The following is an 11,301-nucleotide window of genomic DNA, read 5'->3' on the forward strand; positions in this document are numbered from 1 at the left end:
GTTTAAAAACAAACTCTGATTTTGCAAAAACACTGACCAACAAACTGAATTTTCGCTGGAAGAAAAAAGATTACCACTCTGTACTAATTTTGCATTTGCGTTTTGTGAACTCACAGCACATCTGCCTGATTGTCCCTCACCTCGGCAGAGGAAGACCTTTGTGGTGTGAGCATGCCGTTTTCAAGAGGGAGGCTTTATTTTTTTTTTTAATTTTTTTTGGGACAGAGAGAGAGAGAGAGAGAGAGCATGAACGGGGGAGGGGCAGAGAGAGAGGGAGACACAGAATCGGAAACAGGCTCCAGGCTCCGAGCCATCAGCCCAGAGCCCGACGCGGGGCTCGAACTCCCGGACCGCGAGATCGTGACCTGGCTGAAGTCGGACGCTCAACCGACTGCGCCACCCAGGCGCCCCAAGAGGGAGGCTTTAAACTTGAGTCAGTAAGGACCCCTTTTGTCCCTCCCTTTGGACCGGGGTTTGGCACCAGGGACGCATGTCACAGGTGGTGTCGAGTTGGACGCTGCAGGTCACACGAGTGAATGGTCGCGCCTCTAGAGGCTTGAGGGCCTTAAGACAAAAACAGCATTTCTCTTGGGAATGTGAGAAGTCATGGCTCAAAATCTAAGAAATCTGGAGCGCCTGGGTGGCTCAGTCGGTTAAGCATCTGACTTTGGCTCAGGGCATGATCTCATGGCTGTGAGGTCGAGCCCTGTGTCAGGCGAGCACGAGAGCCCCGCTTCAGGTGAGCCCTGCTTCTCTCTCCCCCTCTCTCTCTGCCCCACACTCACTCCCTCTCTCTCAAAAAAAAAAAAAAAAAATCTCAGGAATCTGCTCCTTGATTATCTACCAAAATTAAAACTTGAAATCAGAATAAAGTCACATAAGTCTCTAAAAGCAAGTTGCTGGGGCGCCAGGAAGGCTCAATCGGTTGAGCGTCTGACTTCGGCTCAGGTCATGATCTCGAGTCCGTGAGTTCGAGCCCCACATCAGGCCCTGTGCTGACAGCTCGAGCCTGGAGACTGCTTCGGATTCTGTGTCTCCCTCTCTCTCTGCCCCTCCTCACTCATGCTCTGTCTCTCTCTCAAAAATGAATAAATGTTTAAAAAAAATTTTTTTTAAAGCAAGTTGCCCTATTCCGGTGTTTCTGAGTTGGCTCATCCCGCTCTTGTGGGCCACACAGCCACCAGGCGTCAGTGCTGAGGATTAAGCCGTGGCTTCTGTCCCTTGCTCTGACAGCTTCCCTGACCACTGAGGACAGACCGGCAGCTTGTTCTTCTCAGGCCCCGTTGTCCTCATAGGTGGACGGGACTGTTTGGGTGGCCCTGCAGAGGACAGGAGGTGGGGCTCAGCAGAGGAAGAAGAGTCATGCTGAGAGAAGGTGGAGAAAGTGAACAATGAAAGGAAGCGGGAAAGAAGGAGGGATTTTCGGGAGCGCTGCGCCAGCCTCAGCATGGACTCGGATTGGAACCCACCACTCCTGGCCTCTCCCGCCCCCCTCGGTCTCCTCTTGAGAAGAAAAGGGAGGCTTTTCTGCCGGTGAGTCTGGAAAACGGAACTGGGCGTGCAAGGCTCAGGCCCTCCTGGGCTTCCTCTTTTCCTTCCTGTGGAAGGGGCTTCTTGACTCGCCCGGATGGGGCCCTGCAGGTGTTCAGTGCGGCCGGGGAACCCCCAGCGGGGGGAGATGTCATTCCCCGGGGGACACCGGGCAAAGTATGGGAACACCTTTTTGGTCTAGATTCGAAGTTTATCTTTCTGAAAAGTTCCAAGACGAGTGTGCAGTGGAGAGGGACATTTAACCAAGTAGGTAAACTGCTGGCTTCTTGCCATTGTTTAACCTGGTGGTTGGTTCGTTACGTTCAAGTTGTATCCGGGTTTGAGAGGGATTGGTGGTGATAAAAGTTACCCAAAATAATGAGTCATGACGTACTTGGGCTTTGAAAGGATGCCACGGTCCTGCAAATGCCAACTTCGCTCAAGTGCAAATACATGGTTTACATTGTACGTCTCAGTCTATCCAGTTCATACCTCACGGTAGGTTTTGAGAACCGTCCCCACGACAGGCTTCAGTTCACAGAGGGACTTGCATAGTGAACCATAGCAGGCATCAAGCGCCGTAAACGTAAGACAGTCACCAGCGCTGTTCACGCACCTCCTCTCCGTCGCCCTGTCTGATGGCCACTCTCCACCCTCGAGGAAATTGTCATTTTCCTAACCAGTCCCCAGACTCTGGGGCCCATCAAACTTGAGCACTCCTCCTGCTCAAGTCTGTCGCTACCCCGACCACACACACACACACACACACACACACACACACACACTTCATTATAAATTGGGACTTGCGTTAAGCCACGTTACGGAATTTAAGATCTGTCATTTTGATATCAAGTGGCACCCTAAAAACTTCCGTAAGCATGAAGTCCCATGGAAGGCTTGTTGTTCAACGCAGATTTCCACATCTGCCCTCGGAGCTTTCAATTCTGTAGTTTAGGTCAGGAATTGCCACCATGTTTCTCCCTCATCTCTGACACGATCAAGTGCCATGGTGTGGACCTCCTTGGTTTCTTGCATGGAACTCCGTGTCTCCTGAGCCTGGACGTCTGTGTCTTTCCCCAGGTTAGGGAAGTTTTCACCTATTGTTTCCTCAAACGAGTTTTCTGCCTCCTTCTCTTCTTCTGGGACCCCCCTGTAATGCGAATGTTTGCTCACTTAATGATGCCCGAGACACCCCTTAACCCATCCTCATTTCTAAAAATGCTTCATTTCTGCCGTTCAGCTTGGGTGCTTTCCGTGACCCTGTCTTCCAGATCACTGATCTGTGCTGCACCCGCTAATCTGTTGACTCCCTCCAGTGTATTTTAAGTAAGCTCTACGCCCAGTGTGGGGCTTGAACTCACGACCCTGAGATCAAGAGTCACACGCTTTTCTGACGGAACCAGCCAGGTGCCCTTCTAGTGTATTTTTCATTTCAGTTATTGTATTCCTCAGCTCTGATCGGTTCCTCTTGATATGTGCTATCTTAATTGATGTTCTCGCTGACTTCCTCCACTCCTCTCCAGTCTGGTGGCATCTCTATGAATAACCATTACTTTGAACTCTTATCAGGCAGATGGCTTATCTCCATCTCGTAGGTCTTTTCTGAGGTTTTGTCATGTTCTTTTGTTTGGAGCATAACCCTCTGCCCCGTTTTGCTTGACCTTCTGTGTTTGCTTTAGTGAATTAGGCAGAACGACTACTTAAACTTGAAGGAATGCTCTTGTGTCTGGTCATGCGTGGTGTGGATGCTGCCTGGTGACTCTGGCTGGAGCTGTGGCTGGGGTGGGTTGGGGGTCCCCGGGCGCTTTGCTCTGGGCTGCTCTGGTGGGACAGCAGGAGCTGAAGCCGGTGCAGGCTGGGATGTCCAGGGACGCTGTGTACAGGGGGTACCCTGCTGGGGTAGCTGGGGCTGAGGCGGGCAGTGCTGGGGGATTCTGTCAGTTAATTCTGAAAATAGAAGGGGAGGAGGGATGTTATTGGGAAAAGAACCCATAACAGACTTTGCATTGGGTACCGTATTGGGATTAAATGCAGCAGCAAGTAACAGAAAAAGCCCCAAATAACAGTAAATTTAAGAAGATACAGTTTATTTCTCACATATGGGAAGTCTGTAGCTAATTCAGAGCTGGTATCACTGTTGAGGGGGTCATGGACTGAGGCTCCTTCCAGGTAGTTTTCTTCATGCTTGACAACTTAACCATTTATACTATGTACGTGTATATATATACATAGTATAAATGGTTAATGTGTGTGTGTGTGTGTGTGTGTGTATATATATATACACTATAGTATACATCACATATATATAAATACACTTAAGATTTTATATATAAATATATAAAATTTATATATTTATATGTATTTATATGTATATTTGTATATATGTTTATGTATATACTTATATTTATAAATATATATATTTATATATATTTATATAAAATATTCTTCATGCTTGACAACCATTTATACTATATATATAGTATAAATAATGCGTATATATATATATATATACACGCCCACACTATATACTATATATATGTATAGTGTATATATATATACCATAGTATACATCACTTATATATAAGTACACTTAAGATTTTATATATATACATATATAAAATTTATATATTTATATAAAAAATATATATGTATATATAAAATCTTCAGTGTATTTATTTATTTATTTTAAGAGAAAGTGTGAGTGGGGCGGGGTGGGGAGAGGGTGGCAGAGAGAATCCCAAGCAGGCTCCGTGCTGTCAGCTGGAGCTGATGCAGGGCTCAAACCCACAAACGGTGAGATGATGACCTGAGCCCAAGTCAGGCACTTAACTTTCTGAGCCACCCAAGCGCCCCAACAACTTAACCATTTAGACTGAGAAAACGTAGTCGTTACTGGGGCACAGACGGTCGCGTACCCAGCGAACGCCCTGGAGCTTGGTCGCTGCTGAAGAAGGGAAGAAAGGACGTGGGGTGTGGTAGGCAGCGCTGGTGTTTGCGGAGATCTGACTGTCTGGGCACCTCCTGGTGAGACCACGGGACTAATTCCAGCCAGGTGGCTATGAGGAGTGACACGTGGCGAGAAAACCATGCACGATTCTCCAGCAGCTCTCCCCCCATCACTCCCCCCCCCCCACAGCAACCACGAAAGCCACAGGGGACACAGACACCGTTCCCAGATACTGGTGCCTCTGTCCGCCTGGGTCCCCGAGAGGCCGTGTGGCACAAACCCTGGCAGCCTGCTGGCACGAAGAAATGCATCAAACCGTTGGGATTTATTTGGCGGGGATTTGCTACTTACTGCAACAGAAGCGACATCATCCAAGCTAGTAGGTTTGGGGACCCCTAGCCACAGGTCGGGGGGTGGAAGAAGAATGCTGTCAAAACAGCCTCAAGTCAAACCCGTGTCCTGTACCTCTGGCCCACTCCCAACGGGCATCGGTCAACTGACTCTGAATCCGTTTGTTTGCAACCGGTGTGGCGGGAGTCTAACTCAAATGTACGTCATGATTGCCACCTAGTGGGGAATCGACACTTGTTCACATTTCCTCAATTGCTTTCAATCAAGCAGGGGTTGCTAGAGAATTGCTTTACCTTTTTCTTTTTAATGTTTGTTTATTTTTGACAGACAGAGACAGAGACAGAGCATGAGAGGGGGAGGGGCAGAGAGAGAGGGAGACACAGAATCCGAAACAGGCTCCAGGCTCCGAGCTGTCAGCACAGAGCCCGACACGGGGCTCGAATCCACAAATCGCAAGATCATGACCCGAGCCCAAGTCGGACGCTTCACCGAAGGAGCCACTCAGGCACCCCAAGAATCGCTTTAACTTTAAAAGGAAATGTTCAGGCCCCATTCTGGTTGATGAAGTGAACTGATACTAATTTTCATGTGTTACTATTTAAATAGGATAACTTGGAAAGAAGGAATGGACAGCTGCCAACTTAAGAATTCAGCGTGGTATCCAGGCTATGTCAGTTTTTCTGTTCTGGTTGTTACCTCGCCTACAGAGATCTCCATTTCCTTGATGCTGTTCAGAACGTCACAGTGGTCCATGACATTGACCCGTTGGTCTGGAAGCCGCAAGTAATTCAGATATAAGACGTAAGTGTGCCAAAGGGACTAGACAAGCCAACTCTTCATATCAAGTGCTGGATCAGTCAGGGTCCAGTAAGAAAACCATGGTAGGTTTTGCTGTAAACTATTAACAACAGAGGTGAGTTCGTACAAGAAGGCTGGGGGCACCTGGGGGGGCTCAGTCTGTTAAATGTCCGACTCTTGATTTCAGCTCAGGTCATGAGCTCACGGTTTGTGAGATTGAGCCCCTTGTCAGGCTCTGTGCTGACAGCACGGAGCCTGCTTGGGATTCTCTCTCTCTCTCTCTCTCTCTCTCTCCCTGCCCCTCCCCAACTCACTCTCTCTCTCTCTCTCTCTCAAAATAATAAACATTTTCCATGGGGTGCCTGGGTGGCTCAGTTGGTTGAGCGTCCAACTTCTGCTCAGGTCATGATCTCACAGTCTGTGAGTTTGAGCCCTGCATCGGGCTCTGTGCTGATGGCTCAGAGTCTGGAGCCTGCTTCGGATTCTGTATCTCCCCCTCCCTGCCCCTCCCCCACTCATGCTCTGTCTCTCTCTGTCTCAGAAATAAATAAACATTAAAAAAAATTTTTAAAATTTTCCAAAAACACAAGGAGGTTGAACTAGCACAGAGGGGACACTGATGTCACAAATATGAATAATTCAGGAAGTAGCTAACCACCCCCGGGGATAAAGCAGGGTCGCCACAACGTAGGAGCTCAGAGGATAGGACGCACATCTCCGAAAGAGATGCCACACTGGTGCTTGGGCCTCCGGTGGGGACAGAGACGCCCAGCAGGTGGTTGGTACTCAGACCTCCAGTTGGGGTGTGACCTAGCAGGTGTGCACGCCCCTGAGGGGGTTACAGCCACTAGTGCCGAGACTTTTGGGGGGGACACACCACAGCTGCTGCTAGGGCTACCCTCAGAATCAGGAAACTGGGGCCACTGCTGTCCCCTGCTGCTCGAGGGACACTGGCAGAAGCTAGAATGAGGAAGTAAGCCCCTTCCCTCCTCTTCCCGTTGCTTCTTTCTCAGAACCCCACCAGCCGGCAGGGGACACAGGACATGGAATTTGCAGACCCGCCCCCCGTGACCGAACAGAATGGACAGGCGGGCCTGGATCTGAGAGAGAGCGAACACCCAGCGGAACACGTAATGACAGCGGCCCCAGGGTGGGGCAGGCCCAGCTCTGACCTTGGCCAACTCTAACATTAGGCAGATGGCCCCGTTTGCTCCTCCGCAGCCTAATCGTAAAAGCCCTTTGTAGTTCTCAGATTCTGTGAGGCTAGGTTGATCCCTGACTCCAAGATCGCACGCAGTCCAAGCCGATGCCTGGGAGAGGAGGTGTTTCTTAGATTGGCATTCCGACGGTGTGCTTCGTAACATGGTTTGCACCGCATGGACCCAAGCTGACCTCGCTGGGGGCTCTCACCTTCGCTCATCCCCACTGTACTTTACCGTGATCAGGACAACGGGGTGCCTGGGGGGCTCAGTCGGTTCTGCGTCCAACTTTGACTCAGGTCGTGATCTCGCAGCTCGTGGGTTCGAGTCCCGCGTCGGGCTCTGTGCTGACAGCTCGGAGCCTGGAGCCCGCTTCGGATTCTGTGTCTCCCTCTCTCTCTGCCCCTCCCCCGCTTGTGCTCTGTCTCTCTGTCTCTCTCAAAATAAATAAATTAAAACTTAATTAAAAAAAAGTAAGCCTATGGATCTTCTGAAATGCGCTCCTGATGGATTTCTTGGTTTAGACGAGGTCGCATCGATACTGGGAGTGGGAGAAACAAAGAACATATGACATCACACATGTGCTACGTGGTGTTTGCCTCACTCAAAACAGATCTAGGAATCACCCTCAATGGATGTGAGTTATCGTCAAATATTCTCATGTTTAAGCTTTAGTAATAACAGGAATCGTGTTGCTGTTTAAAAGCTGAAAATGAGGGGAGCCTGGGTGGCTCAGTAGGTTAAGCGTCCGACTTCCGCTCAGGTCATGATCTCGCGGTTTGTGAGTTCAAGCCCCGCATCCAGCTCTTTGCTGACAGCTCGGAAGCTGGATCCTGCTTCAGATTCTGAGTCTCCCTCTCTCTCTGCCCCTCCCCTGCTCGCACTCTGTCTCTCTCTCTCTCTAATAAGTAAACATTAAAATAATAATAAAAGCTGAAAATGGAATTTTCAGTAATTGGAAATGATAAGACCTATCATGTGATGGATTTATATCCCATAAACATTAACTGCAGGCAGGGGGTCTCTAAAAGAGTGAACATCTGAGTCCTTTCCGGAGACCAAGTTCTGTCTCAAGCATCTGAAAGACAAATACGACATATTCCCTGCTGTATTTAGCTCTCTCGGACGCCAGCCAACAACCCGCATGCAATGGTTCCGAGCACAGAAGGTGTGCAAAGAAAACCACGGTCCACCCTCAGAAAGGTGGACCAATTCGGCTTCAATCCTGGACCTTCCACTTACGCGTAAGCCGATAATCCTTTACTTAACCTCTCTGAGCTCAGGTTTAACACCCATGGAAGTGTTGTTCCCGTGAGGGGGGAAGATAGCTCCCGGCTTAAAACAAACGTTCAGTAAATATCTGTTTTCTCCCTCCACATAGGAGGGACTTAAAAGAGGGAAGCAAGTGGCAAGGAAATGAGGTTATTTTTAATTTCCGCGTCGGTCATTTTGGAAAACGTATAGATTGTATTGAAGTTACTGACTAGGACATTTTGCTTCTAAAAACTTTAAATTTCAGGGGCGCCCGGGGGTTGCAGTCGGTTGAGTGTCTAACTCTTGATCTCCGCTCAGGTCATGATCTTGCGGTTCCTGGGTTTGAGCCCCGCGTCAGGCTGTGTGCTGGTGGCACAGAGCCTGCTTTGGGATTCTGTCTCTCTTTCTCTCTGCCCCTCCCCTGCCTGTCCACGTGTGTGCACGCGCTCTCTCTCTTCCTCTCAAAATAAATCAATAAACTTAAAAATAATTTAAAAACCTTAAATTTTGAGAAGTGGTTTGACATGCTTTAGAACACATATGTGGCGTGTTTTAATTTGATATCTTATACTGGACTGGAAAGGAGTTGTTATCTACTCTGTGTCCAAAAAAATGATCAAATGCATGAGTCCTTATATGAGGATTAAATGCATTTAATATTTTTGAGGCGCCTGGGTGGTTCAGTCGGTTAAGCGTCTGACTTCGGCTCAGGTCATGATCTTGCGGTTCACGAGTTCGAGCCCCGCCTCAGGCTCTGTGCTGATGGCTTGGACCCCAGAGCCTGCTTCCAATTCTGTGTCTCCCTCTCTCTTTGTCCCTCCCCTGCTTGCGCTCTTTCTCTCTCTCTCTCTCTCTCTCTCTCTCAAAAATCAACATAAATTTTTTTAATGCACTCATATTTTTTAGTACTTATTTTGAAAGTGTTTTTAATGTACAGGGCCTGGCACATAGCATATTACTCTATGTAAGTATTTGATTAGTTAAAAAAAGTCTAAGAGAAATGAGGCTGATCTGAATTCTGTGTTAGTTGAGGCTGTAATTGAATGGATATTTATCAGTCCCTCAGAGGGTCTCCTTACATGGTAGGGGGCCCGCTGCTTCTTTCAAGGCCCTGGGCTGACCTGTGTGCAAACATGGGGGACAGATGGGGCCACCTACAGCATCCATGCACACCGTTGCTGCAGCGAACGCTCTGGCCAAAGCCAGATGAGTTTCAACTCCCAAAGAAGTAGACGGTGGTTCACAGGCTTTATGTTCCCCTTAAGAAAAAACCGTAACACATCTGCGATTGATTCCTGCTGTAGCCTGTTCCGTGGCGCTGCTGAATTCAGGACTGAGTGCCAGGAGGGCCTAGCAAGCTGTCCTTATCTGTTTAGCCATTTTATAACTAACGTTATGCCCAGGAGGCAGGTAGGTTGGAGCCGGTTGTGTGGATAGTAAGTACACTTTGCTGCGACTCTTCTGTCCCCGAGGGCGTGGCCTCACTCTGTGCACTGAGCCCCCTGTGGCTCTTTCCATCGTCCCGCCAGCGAGAGGCAGCCGCTACGCTGTGTTGAGGCTTCTGAACATGCCCAAGCCTTTCTCGGTCCCAGAGTGTGTGCTCACGGCCCTCCTGGCCAGCCGCCTCGGGAGCACGGGACGCACCCCGGGGGAGTGCACTGCTTCCGTAGTCTCGATGCACAAGACCCGGGCGGACCTAGTTGGACGCGAAGGCTTCTGTGGGCTGCTTCCAGAAATCTCCGGGGAGAAAAGTGCTCCTTCTGGGGAAGGAGAACCACGCAAAGCCAAGCCAGGCCCGTCGTCAAGAAGGCAGCAGATCACCTTACGTCTGAATGGGAAGCCCGGATGTGGCATGACAGATGAGGATTCGAGGCTGTCACCGTTCATCTCACTGCTGACTTCAAGTCATTCTGTTGGAAGACGGCGGACGTATGGGACAAGCAAGACAATGGGCCCCAAGGGCGTGCTCGAGCCTAACAGCCTGGACACGAAGCCACAGGGGCAGTGGAGGCTGGGTGCTCGTTTCCAACCGCCAGACTCCTGCTTGGGGCTTTTTAATATTGTCACCTTGATAATGAGCCAAAGCAGGCCTTCCTGAAAAAGCTGTTTCCATGCCTGGAATGGAGAATAAGACTGAAAATGGGCAGGGGTAGAATTCCCATGAAGAACGGACAGTTCAACTTTGGGCTGGCTGTGATTCTCAAAAGGAATATGTCCCTTTCTCAGGAATATAAGAAGTCAGACCTCAAGTTTTTAAAATAATTACAGAGAGGGGCACCTGGGTGGCTCAGTCAGTTAAGCTTCCGGCTCTTGGTGTTGGTTCAGGGCATGATCTCACGGTTCATGGGTTCGAGCCCCGAGTCAGGCTCTGCATTGACAGCATGGAGCCTGCTTGGGATTCCCTCTCTCCCTCTCTCTCGAAATAAATAAACTAAAAAAATTAAAAAGTAAATAATATAAAGTCATTACAAAGAAATGAATGTCTGACAAACATAAAACATATTCGTACTTATCCTGGTTATCATGTCCAGGCTGTCTGAGATTAATAATAGTTCACTAATTGGGGTGCCTGGGTGGCTCAGTCGGTTGAGCGTCCAACTTCGGCTCAGGTCATGATCTCACAGTTCGTGGGTTCAAGCCCCGCGTCGGGCTCTGTGCTGACGGCTCAGAACCTGGAGCCTGCTTCAGATTCTGTGTCTCCCTCTCTCTGCCCCGCTCACACTCTGTTTCTGTCTGTCTGTCTCTCTCTCTCAAAAATAAATACAGATTAAAAAAATAAATAATATTTCACTAATTACGTGGGAGCTAAAGCAATGTGAGCTACACTTAGGCGATCTCTTCCTTTTGTAGCAGGAAAGGAAGACATTCTTGGTTGGCCTAATGTGTCCGGAAATCACATTAGGATGAAAACAAGGTAAGCATCCTTTTGGTACTTTGGTCTCAGCAGTTTCTTACCAAGTCCCAAATATCAGTGAGAGAGACTGAAGTTCCAATTCATACAAGATGAAATACTTTTTATATAACGGGACTTTTATTTCGGTTTTAAACCTTGTTCTGTAAACCTTCACCATCCAATACAGGAGCCACTAGGCTCTATGTGGCTATTTAAATCTAGATTATAATTAATGTCAAATTCAGTTCGCGAGTCATAACTTGTCACATTTCAGGTGCTCAATGGCAGATAAGCTCCCACACTGCACAGAGAACGTTTCCATCCCAAGG

The sequence above is a fragment of the Lynx canadensis genome, chromosome A3 (genome assembly GCF_007474595.2).
Source record: "Lynx canadensis isolate LIC74 chromosome A3, mLynCan4.pri.v2, whole genome shotgun sequence".
Classification (NCBI taxonomy): Eukaryota; Metazoa; Chordata; class Mammalia; order Carnivora; family Felidae; genus Lynx; species Lynx canadensis.